Source organism: Lissotriton vulgaris, chromosome 8, assembly GCF_964263255.1.
Source record: "Lissotriton vulgaris chromosome 8, aLisVul1.2, whole genome shotgun sequence".
NCBI classification, from domain to species: domain Eukaryota; kingdom Metazoa; phylum Chordata; class Amphibia; order Caudata; family Salamandridae; genus Lissotriton; species Lissotriton vulgaris.
The window spans coordinates 1476086839-1476107363 of NC_141696.1; positions in this window are offsets into that span (position 1 = coordinate 1476086839).

Sequence of the window (20525 nt, forward strand, 5' to 3'; positions counted from 1 at the left end):
CTGCTAGTTATTAATATAAAGAGTGAAAAGTAGGGGGGCCAGAACACACCCCTGCCTGACACAATTGGCAATACGTATTCCTTCAGTACAATTGCCCTTCTGATCATACCTCACGGTGGCCGATAAGTCCCTATGCAGGTCTGCAAGGAAATAAACAATATTTTTGTTGACTCCTAATTTCTGGAGCATAACCCATAATTTGGACCTATTCACTTGGTCAAAGGCCGAGGAAAGGTCCATGAATGCCAGAAAGAGTGCACCTTTCTTAGCAACCGTGTATTTCCCGATCAGTAGATGTAAGTTGAGGCATTGATCTGACGTGCCCCTACCTTTTCTAAAACCATGTTGTAGGTCTTAAAGTGTTTTCCTTTCCACAAGCCATCCCGTGAGTTGACTCAGCACCACCCTTCCAAGTCCCTTAACTGCTGCATCAATGAGGGACATCAGGCGATAACAACAAGGATCCCCTCTACAGCCTTTTAAAAAAATTGGTACTATTACTGACTTCGACCATGTTTTAGGTAAACCCGATTGACAGGCCTTGTTAAAAACGTTACACAATATCTTCGACCATGTCTTGATATCAGATTTAAAGAGATCGACGGGCACGACGTCCGGTCCCGGGGCCTTATTGCTCGTCATCTGATTTATTGCCTCTGACACCTCAAACTCCGAAAAAGATAGAACATATGCCTCAGACCTGAAATCAGGATTTACACAGATATCCTCCCCATCATATACTTGTTTAAAATGATTGTGCCAGGCCTGCTCCTGAATGCCACAGTCACGCTGACTATTTGGTGAGTCCTGGAAGAAAGGCTTATTGACCACATTCCAAAATTTGGCACTACTATTGATGACATCCGTGGACAATAACTCATTCCAGGCCTCCTTTCTAATCTCCTTTTTCCTATTCAATTGGGCCATTTTGTACATTTTCCTTAATGCAGCTATGGTTGACTTTTCCAGTGGATTTGATTTTAGGTCAGCCAACAGCTTCCGGTGGGCTACTGAACAATTATGGTCAAACCATCACTCCCCCACCTTGTCCTGACTTTAACCTGGCCGTTTAAAATCCTGGGCAATCTGGGCACAAATTTTGGTGTAAGCCACCATGACGTCATTATCCCCATTTCCCTCGTTCATGCAGATAGACATTTCATGACCAATCGTGGCCAGCAAGTTGGCATGGAAATCCTGGGCTACCACCCGACACCATTTTAGTCTACGGGCTTGGTCTGTGGGCCGAATGTCTGCTTTACCCACGGTGCCGTTAATATTTTCTACTTTCTTTAAATCATCCGCCAGGGTCAGTGTAACAGGATTATGTTCACTAAACGAAGACCAAGATACAGTATACCCACTTGCCCTATCGACCAATACTGCACTAATGAATATGTAATCAATAACTGACCCAGTGCGGAGGAGCCGCTCCAGCGACCAAGATGGCCGCTTAAGGACCGGCTCCGCCGGCCGTCCCATCCTGACTCGCCATCCAGCACAATATCCTGAGCCCCGTCCCCACCGTCTGGTGGGGGACCATCGGCTGTGCCACTAGGTGAAATGTTGGAGAATTTGAATGACCCGGCGACCTGGAAACGTCGTCTGAACCTTTGCGGCCTACTGGGTGACGGGACCGGGACCCCAAGTGTGGCCCTTCCCGCCTCGGAGTTCAACAACACCGGCGAGGGGGACCGAAGTGGCTGGACGGTGACCTGCCTGCTGACCCTGCGACACATCCAGGAAGTCATAAGGCCCCATTAACCATCTGCATGACCCAGTGCCGACTGTCGTGACGGGAGCGACCCACAATCGTCTGGTTTTGGTGCTCATCGGAGAAGATATATGGCTGGGCCATGGTCGGGAGGCGGAGGTAGTGCCTTTCGTCCCTGGTGATCCTGTCGTATGTGAGACCAACTGGCCGGTCCCCGAAAGTGGCAGGGGGGACTGTATACTGCGCACGAGAAATTCAATGGTGTGTCGGACTCAGACGACACAATGTCGGCGAGACCGGACCCCGATAAGCCTCAATCAAAATCTGTGAAAGAGACCAGGCTTGCCCAATCTAATAAACTGGATCGATAAAACTTGGCCAAGGGTTCCCCGATCGAGGTGAGGCAGAACCCGGCGGGAGGTCAGGAGGGTGATCCCGCCGGTGAGGACCCGACGTTGAAAGATCTGATGGCCGCGATCACCGGGGTTCAGTACTCCCTGAGCAAGATGGACAACAAGTTGGACACTGTTTCCATCAAGTTGTAATATTTGCATAGCGCCAGTATTTTGTAAGCTTCGTAATTTCATAGCGCTATTATCCCACAGCGCTTACATTGCTTTGATTGCATTGTTGTGTGTGATTTCCCCCGGCGCCCTGCTCTGACCTCCCCTCCATTTTGACCCTGCTGTTGTTGTGTTCCCGCCACGCCTCCCAGCTGAGCCGCCCTCGCCCCTCCCCCTCCACCATCCATATATGACAGTTATTCCCGCGCGCAGCGTTCACGCGCAGCGACCGCGCCCAACCCGCGCCGAAGGTGCGCCAAAGGTAAGCCCGTCTACGCCCGTCCGCGCCTGGACCGCGCCCAGCGCCAGACCCCCTGCCCCTCGCGCTGCCCAACCCCCCCGCGTTACCTACGATGCTGCCACCCTCCTAGCCCTTAACCCCGGTCGCGCCCCCAACTGCGTCCAAGCCGCTCCTGGACACACCCATGGACCGTTCTCCTGCTTCTCCTGCAAATTTAGCGGCACCGACAACATCCCCGCTACGACCACACCACAGATTCCCGACCCCAACCACCTAGAATGCATCCTTCTCAACACCCGCTCGGTCCACAGACACGCCATTGACCTTTGGAACCTACTAGACACCATCTCTCCTGACGTCGCCTTCCTAACGGAAACATGGATGAACGCTTCCTCCGCCCCTGACATCGCCATCGCTATCCCTGATGACTATAAGATCACACGCAAGGACCGCACCGAACATACAGGAGGTGGAATCGCTATCGTCCATAAGAAAACAATCCGCATCTCAACCAGCTCTGATGCCAACCTCGCCAACTCCGAACACCTTCACTTCCAGATCCACATCGACCCCAAGACCACACTCAGAGGCACCCTCCTCTACAGACCACCAGGACCCCGCGCAAAATTCAGTGAAGACATCACGGACTTCATCACCCCACACGCGCTCCCCTCCAAAGACTACATCCTTCTGGGAGACCTCAACTTTCACCTTGAAAAGATCAACGACCGCAACACCGCCACCCTCTTAGACAACCTCGCCAACCTCGGACTTAAACAACTGGTCACTTCCCCCACCCACATCGCAGGTCACACTCTCGACCCCATCTTCACCTCCAGCAACAATGTCTCCTTCAGCCACACTACAGATCTCCTCTGGACTGACCACAGCTGCGTTCACTTCACCTACAACAAGCCGAAACCCATCATCCACCTCCAACCAACTCTACAAAGAAACTGGAACAAAATCACCACAGAGCAGATCTCCACATCACTCCTTCAAACCTCCCCAGCCCTCTCTTCTAACGCCAACGAAGCCGCCTCCAACCTCACCCTTTGGTTATCCAACACCGCCGACACCTTAGCACCACTGAAAAAACGTCAACACAAACTTGGCATCAAGAAGGCCTCATGGTTCAACGACGACCTCAAGAAATCCAAGAAACTGTGCCGCTCCCTTGAAAAGGCCTGGAAAAAAGACCCATCCACCAGCAACAAGGACGCCTTCAAAAGCGCCATCCGTACTCACCACCAACTGATCCGAAAAGCCAAGAAAACAGCATTCAAAGATCGACTTGACAACAACGCCCACAACAGCAAGGAACTTTTCAACATTGTCAAGGAATTTTCCAACCCCTCGGCCAACTCCAACGACATCACCCCCTCTCAAACCCTCTGCGATTCCCTAGCCTCTTTTTTCCACAACAAGATTGCTGACATCCACAACAGCTTTGACAACCAACCCGGAGACCAACCCACCCTACCATCAACTGACCATCTTCCCCCCGTTAACACCATTAGCGCCTGGAACCCAATCTCCACTGAGGACACCATCCGCCTGATGAATTCCATCCACTCTGGATCCCCCACAGACCCATGCCCCCACCACATCTTCAACAAAGCTGACTCCGTCATAGCTCCGCACCTCCGAGACGTCATCAACTGCTCCTTCAACTCCGCTACCTTCCCAGAAGTTTGGAAACACGCTGAACTCACCGCCCTTCTGAAAAAACCAACAGCAGACCCCACCGAACTCAAAAACTACCGCCCCATCTCGCTTCTTCCATTCCCCGCCAAAGTCATCGAGAAAGCTGTCAACAACCAGCTCGCCGCCTTCCTCGAAGCCAACAAATCACTCGACCCCTCACAATCCGGCTTCCGAGCCAAACACAGCACTGAGACCGCCCTCATCGCAGCAACAGACGACATTCGAACTCTACTGGACAACGGAGACACAGTCGCCCTCATCCTCCTCGACCTCTCTGCAGCCTTCGACACAGTCTGCCACAGCACCCTTTTACAACGCCTCAGAAACATCGGAATCCAAGGAAAGGCACTGGAATGGATCACCTCGTTCCTCACCGGAAGAACCCAGAGAGTCCGCCTCCCACCATTCAAGTCCGAGGCCTCTGAAATCATCTGCGGCGTACCACAAGGATCCTCACTCAGTCCCACCCTCTTCAACGTATACATGAGCCCCCTCGCGGCCATCGCCCGCCAACACAACCTCAACATCATCTCTTACGCGGATGACACTCAACTGATCCTATCTCTCACCAAGGACCCCAGCACCGCTAAAACTAACCTACACGAAGGAATGAAAGAAGTCGCCGAATGGATGAAACAAAGCCGTCTGAAACTGAACTCAGACAAAACAGAAGTCCTCATCTTGGGTAAATCCCCTTCTGCATGGGACGACTCCTGGTGGCCGGAAGCCCTCGGAAATGCACCCATCCCGACAGACCACGCACGGAACCTTGGCGTCATCCTGGATTCTTCACTCTCAATGAACAGACAAGTCAGCGCCGTATCCTCTTCCTGCTTTAACATTCTTCGCATGCTCAGAAAAACATTTCGCTGGATCCCCTCCGAAACAAGGAAAACAGTCACCCACGCTCTAGTCACGAGCCGTCTGGACTACGGAAACACCCTCTACGCAGGTACCACCGCTAAACTCCAGAAGAAACTACAACGAATCCAAAACGCCTCAGCCAGGCTCATATTAGACATCCCACGCAACGAACACATCTCTGGTCACCTTAAAGACCTCCACTGGCTACCCGTCAATAAGAGGATCACTTTCCGACTGCTTACCCACGCACACAAATCACTCTACGACATCGGACCAGATTGCCTCAACTCTCGACTGTCCTTCTACACCCCCTCCCGCCAACTTCGCTCTTCCAGCCAAGCCCTCGCCACTGTACCTCGCATCAACAAGACCACCATGGGAGGCAGATCCTTCTCATACCTGGCTGCCAAAACATGGAACTCACTCCCCGCTTACCTTCGCCTCACCCAGAATCACCTAGCGTTCAGAAAGCAGCTTAAAACGTGGATATTTGACAAATAATCCACCTCCCCTTCCTTAGCGCCTTGAAACCCTCTGGGTATGTAGTGCGCTATATAAATGTTTTGACTTGACTTGACTTGACTTGACTTATTAGGGCCGATCTCACTAAGACTAGTGAAAAAGTCAAGCCACTGGAGGTCAAGACGTCGAGACTCATGGAGGATGTCTTGGAGTTGCAGCAGGAGGTGCGGGAACTGAGGGCGGCCAGGACTCAGGTCGATCGGAAACTGGATGAATACGAGGGGTGTGCGAGGTGCAACAACGTGCATATCCTCAGCATACCGGAGAAATCGGCGGGCCTGACTCCGGATCTCTTTGTGGAGGATCTCATCCTCAAACACCTTAAGCCCAAGGGCCTTAGTAACTTTTTCAATGTGGAGCGGGCGCACAGTATTCCTGGGGGACGACGGAAGCCGGGGGTGGCTCCCCGCCCCATGATAGCACGGGTGTTGAATTTTCGGGACAGGGATGTCATCCTGCAGACGGCACGGACTTCGGGCCCGTTGGCCTTTGAGAATGCCTCTCTGTTGTTTTTCCCCGACTTTACTCAACTCGTGCAGAAACAGCGACAGAGCTTCATGGCGATCAAGTGGCGGTTGAGAGACTCGGAAATTAAATACTCAATGTTGTTCCCGGCTCGTCTCCGGATTGAGGGCAGTGTTAAGACTTGGTTCTTCGACAATCCTGAGGTGGCGGCGGACTGGCTGGACCGGGTCCGAGGGTCAGAGTCGGGGACTCGCGCCCAGGCAGAGAATGAGGAACAATGACTTTATTGAACTGTGGTCGAGCAGACTTGACATTGGTGGCGCTGCTGTTGGTCTGGCAGGGGCATCTTTTTGTTCCCCCTGCTTTTAATGTGTTGTGGATTTAGTTTGTATTTTTCCATGAGGGGGGAAGATATCGAGTCTGGGGGGTGTAGGCGGCCTGTTGTAAGGTCCTCCTCCGTTTTCTACTTTTAGATACCTGTAGTTAGTAGTGGGTAGACAGGCACACTGCTAGTTGGGGATGAGCGCAAGCTGTATGCAGGGGTGCAGGGTGGGGGGTTGGGAGGCAGTGTTTTGTTATTTTTGGTGGTGTGTTGTTTTTGTTGTTTGTTTTTTGTTTTTGCATCGGCAGTCATCGCATGTTCCGGACTTTCTGAATGATCATTATGGCTTCCAATAGGCCGGGCTTGGGTTTTCCAAACTCAGTTGGAATGTGAATGGTTTGGGTGATAAGATCAAGCAAGCTATGGTGGGGCAACTGATACGATGACACTCGCCAGAAGTGGTATTACTGCAAGAAACTCACCTTATGGGCAAGCGATGTACGGCACTGCACAGAGGGGGCTACAAGCTGGTGGCACATGCTAGTTTCACTACTGGGTCCAGAGGGGTGGGAATCCTGGTGAAGAACTCGTTCCCTTTCACTATTCAGGTAATCTGGACAGACAATCGGGGACGCTAGGTAGGCATCTCGGGTTTGTGGGAGGGTAGAACAGTTACGTTTCTGTCTGTCTATGTCCCTCCAGCACTGCAAGCTGATACCTTCCGTGACCTGTGTAAGATCTTTCTTACTTTGCCAGTTGGGGCTTTGGTGCTGGGGGGACTTTAACGCAGTAATGGATGTAGAGATTGATAGGCACCCCTCCTGTGTTTTGTTGCAGTCTCGTAGATGGTTGTCAGATTTTATTGCTACCACTGGCCTGGTTGATGGGCGGAGATTCAGACACCCCGGGGACACTGACTACACGCATGTTTCTGCTGCGCACCATTTTCTCTCGCGGATTGATTATGTGTTGTTGCCTGTGCCGTAGGAGGCGTGGATCCAGGAGGTGCGACACCTGGCTAGGGGGTGTCCGATCATTCGCCGATTTGGCTCCGACTTCAGCTGGGACAGGGTGATGTGGCTAGGGTAGCCCCGATCAGTGCATGGCGTTTGAGGGATCCCGACACTAGGAAAGAAATTGTGCGTGTCACGGATTGTTACTTTCAGGCGAATGCCATTACGGTTGACTCCAATTTCGCTATGGGAGGCCTATAAAACTGTGGTCAGAGGGGAGGCTTTTCTCTCATTGCCGGGCAGAAGAAGAAGTGCAGGGCGGAGATTGATAAGGTGGAGGTGGATCTGTTGGACCTGAAGAGGAAGGTGTCCTCTGGCGATGACCCAGGGGGTTTGCACTGCCTTCGGCTCCTTCGAGACAAATACAGGAGTCTGGCACGTGATATGGCCAAGACGCAGCACGCAGACACCCAGAGTAGAATTTATGAACACAGCGACAAGGCCGGCAAACTGATTGCGTGGTTGGAGAAAGGGGAGTGGACGAGACGTCTTGTGCCGGAGCTGCTGATTGCCGGTTCGGGCAAAACGACGGGTCCCCAACTGATAGTGGATGAATTTGCCCAGTATTATGAAGAGGTGTATAAGACGGAAGGGAAATATTCCATGAGTGACAATGCTGACATGATACAGGATATTCCGATGCCCACCCTGTTGGACGAGCATAGAGCATTTTTGGACTCCGCCTTTACGAACGATGAGGTGGCGGTGGCCATTAGAGGGGTTCACTCCGGGAAGGCCTCAGGCCCTAATGGACTTTCCATAGAGCTATACAAGCTGAACACTAACAGGCTGGCTCCGTGTTTGAAGGATATGTATATGGAAATTAGGGACAAGGGTAGTCAGCCTTATGATCAGCGCGTCGCAAATATTGTTGTGATCTATAAAGACGGTAAACCGCGTCTTGAGTGCCCTTCCTATCAGCCGATTTCACTTCTGAAAGTTGAACCTAAGGTGTTGGCCAAACTACTCGCTGCTAGGTTAGTGAAAGTCATTACATCCTTGGTGCATCCGGATCAGTCTGGTTTTATGCCACGCCGGAATACAGCTCTTAATCTTCGTAGACTGCATGGTGTACTGGGTGGCGCAACGCATATACATGAACCGGCAGTTCTTCTGTCATTGGATGCCACTATGGAAGTGTGGCTCACTGGTTAGAGCAGGCAGACCCTGAAGCAGAGGTCAGACCCGGGACCAGGGTTCAATTCCCGACGCGGCAGGGTCTTGATCTCAAATGTCCATGGACTCGATAATTCTCGCTTCGGTGCCTGACCTAATCATGGGTTCACACTCTGCAACTCTGGGCATTAAGCTTGCTTAATCTCCACAACGGCCCCCGCGGCGGGATGCCTGGCTTTCACCTTGGGGATGCCCTGTAGGGGCTATTTCACAGGGATAAGCCAGGACGGGTTCCCAAGGCAAGCGCGGAGATACCCCTTCGGGGGCCGATTCAGGCGCTATATAAGAAACATAATAATAATATGGCTTTTGGTAGAGTGGAGTGGCCTTACCTTTTTGCGGTCTTGGACAAACTGAGGTTTGGTCCTGACTTTGTTCGATGGGTTCGCATTTTGTTCCCTGGTCCTCTGGCCCGAGTGGTCATTATTAATCGGCGGTCGGGGGATTTCCCTTCGGGGAGGGGCACTCGGCAGGGTTACCCCCTTTCCCCGCTCTTGTTTGCTTTGGCTCTTGAGCTGCTCGCGGCATGGGTGAGGTGGGACAGGTCGATTAAAGGGTTGTGATGGGCGTCAGACTGGGAGGATAAGATTTCACTCTATGCAGATGATATCCTCCTGTATTTGACATCTACCAGGCATTAACTGATTGTCTTTTTGGATATTTTGGCAATCTATGGGAGGTACTCTGGCTTCGCTATTAATTGGGCTAAGTTGGTCCTCTTCGTGTTGAGCGGGGATCTGCCTAACATTCCAGCAAACTGTCCGGTGAAGTTGGAGTTGGTGGGCTTTCGCTATCTGGGTATCTATATATCAAAGGACCCCAAGGTGCGATATAGTGCTAACTTGGTGCCCCCCTTGGCCAGGGTTCGTGGAGACATGGCGAGATGGAAATCGCTGCCGCTCTCCCTGTTATGTCGAGCGGTTTTATTCAAGATGCTGGCTCTTCCGCGCTTCCTGTATGCCCTTCAGAACACCCATGATCCAATACCTCCCTCGTATTTTAATGAAGTCAAATCTCTTCAGCGTCAGCTCCTTTGGGATGGGAGACCGCGGATCGCGCTTTCTAAATTGATGTTGCGATGGTACAATGGGGGGATCGGTTTGCCTTACATCCGGAAGTACTACTGGGCTTCCCAGCTGGCACCCATCAACTATGCCATTTATGGCTCGCCGGTTAATCCGGGCTATGCGATGGACCGAGGCCAAGTGCCGGGGTGTGAATACACCAGAGTTTTGTATGCTAGACGGGGACGGTTTCCTTTGGTGGGACCATCGGCGATCGAAGCACGAGTATGGCATGAGGCCAACCGTTCTCTTAAGTGGGACGGGAAGATTACTTTGGCGACTCCGCTGTGGAACTCGGAGGGTCTGGGCAGCTTATGGAAATCGAAGGGCTTTGATCGTTGGGACCTTATCGGGATCTCACAGATGAAGGATTTGTGGGGTAGGAATGGGATCCTTACATTTGAAGAGTCGCAGGCTAGACACTAGTTGCAGGAGCGTGAGCGGTTTTGTTATCTGCAGATGAGGCATGCGTTGGTGGCTGGCATTCCCCGCGGTGTTAAGCCCCCTGTCGCCTCTCCGCTCCACCCTCGAAAAGTTATTTGGACCGAGGCGTCCCAACAAGCCTTTGACTCCCTGAAGAAAGCTATGTGCACAGTTCCAGTGCTCAAGGCCCCGGACTTTTCCAAAGAGTTTATCACCCAAACAGACATGTCTGAGCATGGTATTGGGGCAGTCTTATCGCAGCTCAATGAAGAAGGTCTGGACCAACCTGTGGTTTTCCTTTCTAGGAGACTACTCCCCCGGGAACAGAGGTGGAGTGCAATCGAGCGGGAAGCTTTTGCGGTGGTCTGGGCTCTGAAGAAGTTGTGGCCATATCTTTTTGGTTCGCACTTCCTTGTTCAGACAGACCACCGGCCCCTCCGGTGGCTCATGCAAATGAGGGGTGAGAATCCCAAGTTGCTAAGGTGGTCCATATCCTTACAGGGAATGGACTTTAGGGTGGAACACCGACCTTGAGTGGACCATGCCAACGCTGATGGTCTCTCAAGGTTTTCTGCCTTAGTGATGAGAACCCCCAAGGGATTGGGTAGCTCTCCCCACTTTTGGCTGGGGGGGGATGCGTGTTAGACCTGTCAGCCTTTTTGGGTGGTGTTGGAACTGGGGTCACCAGCTCCCCGAGGGTAGCATGGCACGAGCGGGCAGGCATCCGAAAGCTTATGTGTAAAGCGACCATACAGCACACGCAACCACTGAGACAGAAAAATGGGCACGCAATAAGTGACGCCACTCCAGTGAGTATGTGTAAAAATTAAATAACTTTTATATTTAGAGCAGAGTCAGGGTAGTCAAGAATTCACTGTATGGTTAGCTTATTAGCTTTCCTTTCAAATATATGTTTCTTAACAATTGGCAATAAATACTAGGTGAATAAATATTAAATATTAGATAAATACTGAATCTTAGATAATATCAAGTAATAGACAACCACAGGCCTGACCGTGGCCTTGCTTCTTGTCAGCACCTGTAAGAAATACAACACAAAGGCAACCTAATGGCATTGCATCCTATTAGTACTGTAGGCATATTACCCACTTCTCACCAATCAAGGATGAGCGTTCTACAGCAGAAAAACATGTAAATAAATAACTGTAGGTTTCCTGTAAATGCGGCACTAAAGGGGAGAAAACATGTCATCAAGGTTAAACAACCCCTTGTGCAGGATTAATCATCTCCTTAAGCATTCTAAAACAAGGCACCCAGCAGGAGGAACATCTCATTATGCTAGTAACCACTTTTCTGAGCAGGATTAAACATTTACTAGCAGGTAAACCTTTCATAAGGCCTAGGCTGAACAGGACACTAGGCGAAATATGGATAATCCCAAGATTTGGGTCTAGCACTCGCTATCACTCTTCATCAGGGAACAGTAGGCTTTCCATTACAGCCCCTAAACAGGGGGTTACCCTATTAGGAATTGAGGCCTAAAAACTATGGGCCTTGGGACCTCTAAAACAGTCCAATACCAGGTTAAGCACCTCCTTGACCCAATAGGGACCTTTCAGTTGGAATTATCCTGTTCGCAAGTGAGAACAACATTTCATGTAAAGCCATTCATATTCTTTATAGCAATAACTTATTTCAATAAAGATTAAAACATTGCATTACCCAGCATTGAACATTTCCTGGAGTTATACTTAGGGAACATTGCACTTGGCATATAACCCTTCCCTATGCATAGATAAAACAGTTCCCCGTGGACCAGGCAACAACTCATTAAAGTTTGGATAACAATTCATTAGACAAGGGCAACCAGGCAATTAACTACCAGTTGCCCTAAGAAAGAATAACCATTTCATTTCAACAGGGATTCATATCTAATTATGTCAGGTAAGTATAAAACCTTTCATTAGATGTAAAGCATTTAGTTAACTTTCCCTTCAGCAGGGGGTAACCATTCATCAGGCCGGGGTCAGGTTTCATGAATAACCCGGCAACCTCTTCAGTTAATACTGGCCTTCTGCCCAGTTCAGAAGCCTGGTGGGTACAACGGGGTCCAACACAGTCTCTCCTGGGGGTGGGGCAGACAAAGGCCTTCTGCCCGCCCCCCCCCCTTCGGGATATTACGTCAGCTTTCGGCCCTCCCGGGCCCCTGTGATAGCTTCTGGTGGGGTTTGAGGGCTCTGGCTCCTCTTGGAGCCCTGGCGGCGCTGTCCGGGAAAGCAGGGTGGGGGGGGCTCTCCCTCCTCCATGAGCCCCTCCGATATGCCCCGCACTACAGTGGAACCGGTCCCGGCTCCTCAGGCCTCGGGACCGGTCAGGGACACCGCAAGCAACAGCGGAAGCAGAATGGGCCCGACCTCTCTCTCGGCCTTACTCGGGCCTCAGAATGCACCACTGGAGGCGGAGGGAAGGTTCGCCCGCGGCCGCCAATAGCAGCGCGGCCCGCGGGGGAACTGGAGGCTTGGCGCGGCCTCTGATGCGGCGCCCCCCCCTCGTCACGTGAGTAGGGTGAGTGGTGGCTTCAGGGCCTACGCGGCCTTCTGACAGAATGCGGCGGCCCTCTCCTGGCTCCGAGGGCCGCCGAGGACACTCCTCACTCTTCGGCTGGGCTGCGGCGGTGAGAGCGGCTCCAGGGTGAGCCGAGGAACGGCATCTTCTCCGCCCACTCCTCCGGACGTGGCACGGCCCACATCACATGGCGGCGGCCCTCTCCTCACACCGGGGGCCGCCGAGGGGTCAGATGACAGCACAGAGGCTCCCGCGATGTAGCGGTAGGTCAAGCAGCGCTTTCGGTCCTAGCGCTGAGGGGAGCAAGTACAGCACTCGGGGGGGGGGGCAATCGGCACAGCGCCTCGGGATTCCAGCGCTTGAAGGCACAACAGCCGTCTCAGGCAGAGTCAGCGCTCATCAGGGCAAAAGCGCTTCAGGCAGGAATAGCGCCCAGGAGCTTCGTGGCGCTTTAAGAGTATAGCGCTTCAGGGCCCAACAGTCTGCAGGACATAAGCGTTTCTCAAGGGGGCACAACGCGCAGAGGCTTCGGCGCTTGGCAGTTATGGCGCTAGGAAGGCCACAGCAATTCTTGGCACCTGAGGGATGTAGCGCTCCTCGGGGCAGAGCCATTCTGGTAGTTTACAGCGCTGGGCAGTTTCAGCAATAGCGCTTAGGGCAATGAGCTGGATACAGCGCTTCACAGCCACAGTCTCTATTTGTAGCGCTCTGTGGAAAAAGGACAGCGCTTCTCAGCAGGTTCCACAGGACAGGTCACACAACAGTGGCAAGCCAGAATAAGGGGTCCCAGGTGGCGTCAGGGGGCGCGGGGAGCGACACAGCGCCAATTCCTGGTTGATTTCTTAATAGCCCTGTGGTGATTTGGTTTCTTCTTGGCGCAGCTGTTTCTTGCGCCCTTGTAACTTCCAGTCTCTTGGTTCCTTGAAGGGGTGGGGGATGTTGAAGTTGATGGTTGATACCAAGACTCCTCCGCCAGTTCCCTTCAAGCAGACCTGGGGTTCCCCTTCCGCCGGGCCAGGTCAGGGGGGCAAATTCAGGATCCCTCAAAACTTGATAGGCAGCGCCAAAGCTCTGTCTCTACCAGTGTCATAGGTCCCTGTCTAGGCCCCTCTGCCTAATACTCCTGCGTAGGTTCTCCCCCAGGTCTGTGCTCCCTCAGTCTCACAGGAAAGTTTCCCTCCCTTTCCTTTTATAGTGCCAGTTGACAGTTGGTAGTGGCAGTTGGTGTCACCTCACCTGTTCCAGAAGGTTCCAGGTGGTTCTAGTAGGTTCCACCATTCTGGCTATGGGCAGGCTGGCAGGCTAGTATAGATACATTGTCTGAGGGTTCTAGCCAGCTCCTGGACTACTAGAATGCGCCCACAAAGACCGCGCTGCAGTAGCAGGGGTCAGTGGCAGCCATGTTAGGGGAAGGAAGCACCTGCACCTTAACATTAGTTTGACATTACACAGGGCTTTCTCCACTACACAAGGCCTATACACTTTTGTTACTATGGGGGACATCCTAAATTAAAGGAATAAAAAGCGAAAAATTCTGGGGAAAGGGCCAAGTCCTACAGGTGGTCTCCCCTTATTTTTGTTTTTGGTCCCTTTCTGCCTCCCATAATATTTGTCCACCAGTCCTTTTTGTGTGGCCTTAGGTCTCTGGGTGCCCCACCACTGCTAACCAGTGCTGAGGTACGGGGTGCGCCTTTCTAAAATGGTGGATAGAGAGGGTTCCTAAGATGAACGCCTGTCAGGAATTACCTCAGAGACTTTGGGCCATAGGATAGCATTAGAGGGTTCTAGAACCTTCCAGTCCACTCTAGTGACCTGGGCCTGGGCTATATAAGGGAGGACGCTGGGCAGCCATTTTGTCACTCGGATTCACTTGTTGTCACTTGACTAGTCACTGCTGGGCTGGCCGAAGTACAGACAACTACGACAGGGGGATTGTGTCACAGGCTACTCTGATTGTTCTTAGGGGCTGAGGCCATTCGTCAGGAAATCTTATTCACGTCAACTGCTGGCGAGTGTGAACTTGCCCAACCCCAGAGACCTTGGACGTGGACCCAAAGAACATCACGGAACAGGGGTCCTTTATTACAATTTCTGAGGAAGGGTGATCTCAACTTCAGTCCTTGCCTGGTTCGGCCGGGTTGAGGTGTACTTTGTGCCTAGTGCCGTGAACAACCAAGAAGTGTCAGCACTACAGTGTTCAGAGCTTCCCCTCTTTGCCCTTCTGACCTTCCTGAGGTGCAGGGGTGCTAAATTGTTACTGAGTCGCTGACCCGGGTGCTGAGACGTGTGGAAGGCAGAACGGCGCGAAGTTCTGTGGAAGGGGGCGTTGAGCGACCGGTCCCCTCCCGCCAACCATGTCACCTCACCGTTCGAGTCGAGTCTCCTCAGAAGCGGAGGCTGCAGCGGCCCGTGGGCACCTGGTGCTCCGGTGATCAGAATTAGACGCTCTGAGACCCGACTTGAGAAGCCGTCATAACTCTGCTCAGCCGCCAACCCTTCCCGCCTCAGGTGAAGTGTGAAGAACCTGAGCGGGCGGACGGGCGAAGCGAGGCGAAGCCAACTTGCTTCCCGGAAGAAATAACGAGGGCACTGATCGGGCGCACAGGGATCTGTGGGGAGGTACTGAGGAGGGAGGAGCAGAAAGGAACAAGGCCTACAAGGAGGGGGCGAGATTGGGGTGCCACGTACTTGCCCTAAGCACATCCCTCCAGTAAATTGTGACTGACTGAATCGAAGAGTAGGCCTTAGACTCTGATTTCCCCCCCTTTCAAAAGCCTCCTAGAAACATCAGGGGAGTTGGGAAAGGAGGCGCAATCTGCATAAGAAATTTGTTATGACTCTCCTCTGAACATTTTCTTCAAATTGGCTCCGTTGACCGGAAGCCGGTCCAAGCTTTAAATTTACTTACTACTGATTAGCATGTTCCTATTGATCTATAAGTGAATGTATTCAGGAATCTAATGCTGATTATTACTGATTACTGTGAGGAAGTATGTTACGATTTTTCAATGAATATGATTCATCTTCCAAGTGCGTTGCTGAAAGATTTATGATGAATGTATGACGTTACTCCGCATACCGTTACAACTACCTACCATTACAACGCGACCATTACAACGCATACCATTACAACGCATAGCGCTTTGGGGTGCTGGATAGTGGTAAGTATAATTTACTATTCTAACTCCAGTCCCCGTGGACCCTAGGCAAGGTGTTGCATAGTAAATTATACTTATTCCCTATCCTAGAGCGCCCCCCAGCGCAATGCGTTGTAATGGTATGCGTTGTAAAAGTCGCGTTGTAATGGTAGTGCGGAGTAAAAAATGCGTTGTAACAGGTGCATACCCTAACGGATTGGTGTGGTGTCATTTTTGGCGGGTTTGCGCTGGGGTGTTGTAGAGTGTGTAATGCAAGCACGCCACGTATGCCTTTGAGATTTAGCCTTCAGCTAGTTCCTCGCTACCTACTGCCCCCCGGAACCGGACCGGCAACCTCGGTTCCAACAGTGTACTCCACGGTCCACCCTTAGATTCGGATCCTCATTTGAATCAAGTCTTCGCCTCCCATTGGCCTGTTTGACACACATACTGCCTCTCACTACTGGGGGGGCTTGAATGACAGTATTACAGCCTCTACCAAGCGCCCCGGAAGGCTCATTTGGTGCAACGACCAGATCCCCGGTCTGGTCAATGGACCCAATTAGCCTCCCACCAACCGTAATACTTTGAGACGGGAGTAAGTGCTTTTCAATTTTAGTCAATCTGCTATCTATTTCCTCGAGTTTAATGGAGATAGGCTTCAGTAGAGTCAGTAATTTATCTTCGAGTTTAGCTACTATTCGGTCTTCCAGGTCCACCAGGTCACATTGCACCTGCCCAAGGGAACCCTGAGGTTTAACACTTCTCGGGCTAGGTACACTTGGGAGAACAGCCTCTTGGACACAACCTTTCCGCCCACGAGGGCCTCTGGTTTTTAACACCTCGCTAGGCTGATGTGAAGTAACTGGGATACCTCCTGCCTTCCTTTTTTTCGCTACAGCACTAGCGGTGACAGTATACCCCCCTTTTTCACCCTGAACTAATCGTTGCTGGCGAGTTAGGATTTTTGAGGGAGAGGGTTGACTAAGGACAGATGTCTCTACGAGATAGGAAGATTCATCTAACGCTGCCACCGGTGATGTAATTACCGGTTGATGTATCTGGACCTCATGCACATTCTTTATTTCTCTAGGTACCGCTGTATCTGTAAACAACAAAGGACCAATTTGAGGAACTCCAACAGGGGCCCGATCAAGATCTAGAGACAGTCTCTTTTGGGTCAACTCTATTTCATGAATTAATACGGATTCGGCCCTAATAAGAAAGGCATCAAGAGTGTCCACCACCCCAACTCCCCCCACCCCCTTAGACTGTCCCTTGTTCATTATTGACAATTATTCTAATCGCAAATATTCTTGGACAACACAACTATTTAGAGTTCAAAATGCCAATACCCTAACCCAAGTCCTTTAGCCGCTTGAAGATCGTAATGAAAGGGGGTGACCCAGCCTAGCCTCTTCCAGCCGCTGACGTGTGCGGACACACAATTGTTTATTTAATTTGTCTCTTTTTTTTATACTCCGTTAAATACTATAACATTTTATGTGATATATTCAATTATTGGTATTGGTGGTCCTTTGCATTCTGACAGCACACTAACCCTTTTACATTGCTATTACGCACAATATTAATCGCATAACAGATAATACCAGTCAACAGGGACCATTGTTTCTGAAAGTACTTTACCTACCCTGGTTCCTTAGTGAGTAGGGTTCCCCTGTTTTTTTTTCTTGACCCTTGGAGTAACTCAGCATCGTATTGACAGCTGGACTAGAGTTTCAGATATAAGTTAAACTATTGCTATTATGGCATCAATCTGGGATGGAGAGTGCAATAAATGAGTAATGTGCTGCTTCTGAAACAAACTTTCAATCTCCTTATTAGGGTTGCTAGCTTATCGATTTCATACTGTCAACTAAATCCGGTGTGCCTCATCTATGAGGCCTTGTGTCAGTTTTGCGCTTCCGATGCGTCACTTTTTGTGACGCATCGGCGGCGTAAAACATGCCTTCTGTTGCACATTATTTACAAAGTGACGCGTCTAAGCGATTCACTTTGTAAACCCCTGCGCTACATTATACCTTCGTCAGGCATAATGTATGCAGGGGGGTCTTCCCCCGCAAAAAGCCTCGTAGAAGTGTCGCAGTGAAATCTATGAGATTTCACTACGTCCCTTCTTGGACACCGTTGCGTGAAAATCTTGTGCCTGCCTCACAGCAGGCGTAAGACTGACGCAGGCCCTCCAAGCCCCAAGTGAAAGGATGGATTGCTTGAGTTGCGTCACTTTTGTGACACATTCCAGCAATGCGTCACTTTTGCGCTTACAGATACGTCAGAAATACTGTCACATCTGTAACTTCTTGCGACATGATGCGTCAGACATTAAATATGACGCATCAGGTATGTCGCAAGGAGTGCGCACTGAGAAGCCCGGTAATTTTAGCACTTATTTGTGAATAATTCAGAAAGCAATTATAAATATGTTTTAGGGCTACATTAATGATTCATGACTAATAATTACAGAAAACAAAGGCAGAAAGGTCAGGTTACAAATGAGTACATACCATTTTATTTACAGCCCTATTTAGTGTTAAGGGGAGTCCTTTGCAGACTCCTTAAACAAATGGCGGGTATTTTTCTATAAGAAAGGTGGCTTCCCTACTCGAGATGCCTTTTCTAGAAATACATTCACCCACTGTGGCAGAAAAAATAAAATACAAAGAGGAGACGTGATGTCACAGGTAACCCTGGGCGGAGTGGGCGGAGTGGGGCTTCGCGGAGCTACGCGAAGTGGGCGAGAAACTACGCCCACCTCCGCACTCCGCGTAGCCCCACTCCGCAAACACCACTGGCCGCCAGCCCCGCCACCCGCCTCCCTCCCGCCCTCCCTAAATACTTTCAATTAAAGGAGTCAAATATTTAAAACGCACTTACCTTGCCCGCCGCTGCCCGCCGCGTCCCCGGGGCTCGCTATCTTCCATCTTCCGTCTTCTTTACTAATGCATTACTTTACATAATTACTTTACATAATAGATCTACCCTAGAAGACCAACAGCGGCCACAGCCAATGATAGTTATCTATAAGGTTAGACCATACATTTTGTATCTATTTTTTCACATATTAGATTGTATTTTTTTTTACCACGCTTAACATGATTAAATTAAACACCGTCGTATTTGTCTTAAGTGAAACAAATTGTCTACAAACGCGAAGAGAATGGGTGAACAACTCATTTCCTAAATTCATTTCATGTTAAACAAATGGCGGGTATTTTTCTATAAGAAAGGTGGCATCTCTACTCGAGATGCCTTTTCTAGAAATACATTCACCCACTGTGGCAGAAAAAATAAAATACAAAGAGGAGACGTGATGTCACAGGTAACCCTGGGCGGAGTGGGCGGAGTGGGGCTTCGCGGAGCTACGCGAAGTGGGCGAGAAACTACGCCCACCTCCGCACTCCACGTAGCCCCACTCCGCAAACACCACTGGCCGCCAGCCCCGCCACCCGCCTCCCTCCCGCCCTCCCTAAATACTTTCAATTAAAGGAGTCAAATATTTAAAACGCACTTACCTTGCCCGCCGCTGCCCGCCGCGTCCCCGGGGCTCGCTATCTTCCGTCTTCCGTCTTCTTTACTAATGCATTACTTTACATAATTACTTTACATAATAGATCTACCCTAGAAGACCAACAGCGGCCACAGCCAATGATAGTTATCTATAAGGTTAGACCATACATTTTGTATCTATTTTTTCACATATTAGATTGTATTTTTTTTTACCACGCTTAACATGATTAAATTAAACACCGTCGTATTTGTCTTAAGTGAAACAAATTGTCTACAAACGCGAAGAGAATGGGTGAACAACTCATTTCCTAAATTCATTTCATGTTCTCTGTATTCAGGCGCACTTTGTATGGCACTGAAGGAGGAATGAACCTTTAATTTTTGGATGATCTCTTTGATATATGACAAAGAGGTCTTCATCAAAGTATGGCAGAACATGTGTGTATAAGGGCAGTCAGAAGGTCATACTATCAAACCCCATTTCTTGTTCTCCGCCTTCTTTGCATCTCAATGTTGATGCGCAGCGAGTGGTGACAGAAACGGAATTGTCGCCGTTACTCGCCCGAAAACGGTCACTAAAGCGGCGATAAATCTATTGCCAGCCCTAGATAATATGCCCCTGGGTCTGTAAAGTATGACAGTTGAACTCTGATCTAAGATCAAATCACAGCATGTTGACATCACCAGTGAGCTATTTTTATCGCTTTCGCAATGTTTCACCTCAGTTTAACATCTGCTAAATTCCTGAGCTAGGCACACCTGACATGGGAGGTGGATTATGGAATTAAGGGCAAACAGCCAGATTCATCAAGATCATCGCCGTTTTGGGTGGGACATCGCTGTTTTTAGGCGATGTTGGCCATTTGCCCGCTATCGCTGGAATATTTATTGCCATAGCGCTGAGCGTTGGTAATACAGCGCTAGCTTGGCAAGATATTCCGGCGATAGCCAGCGATAAAAAAAAGCGCGCTAAGCACACTCAGCGATAAATATCGCCAGCCCTAGATAACATGCCCCCAGTTCCCCATCTGTGACATGTTTATTTTTCTCACCGCGCCATGCCCCTAGTTCTCCGTTTGGCCATGCCAAGAACATTAGTTTCAGAACCCCTTCCCTAAGTGAACTGAGGAAATGTTGCTCTACAAACTGGGGCGTGGCTGGCATTGGTGCAGCCGGGGCAGTGGCGCCGGAGCTCATTAAACCCTGATAGTTTCTTTATTATTACTACAATAACAGTCGGGGACATTTTTCTTATTGGCA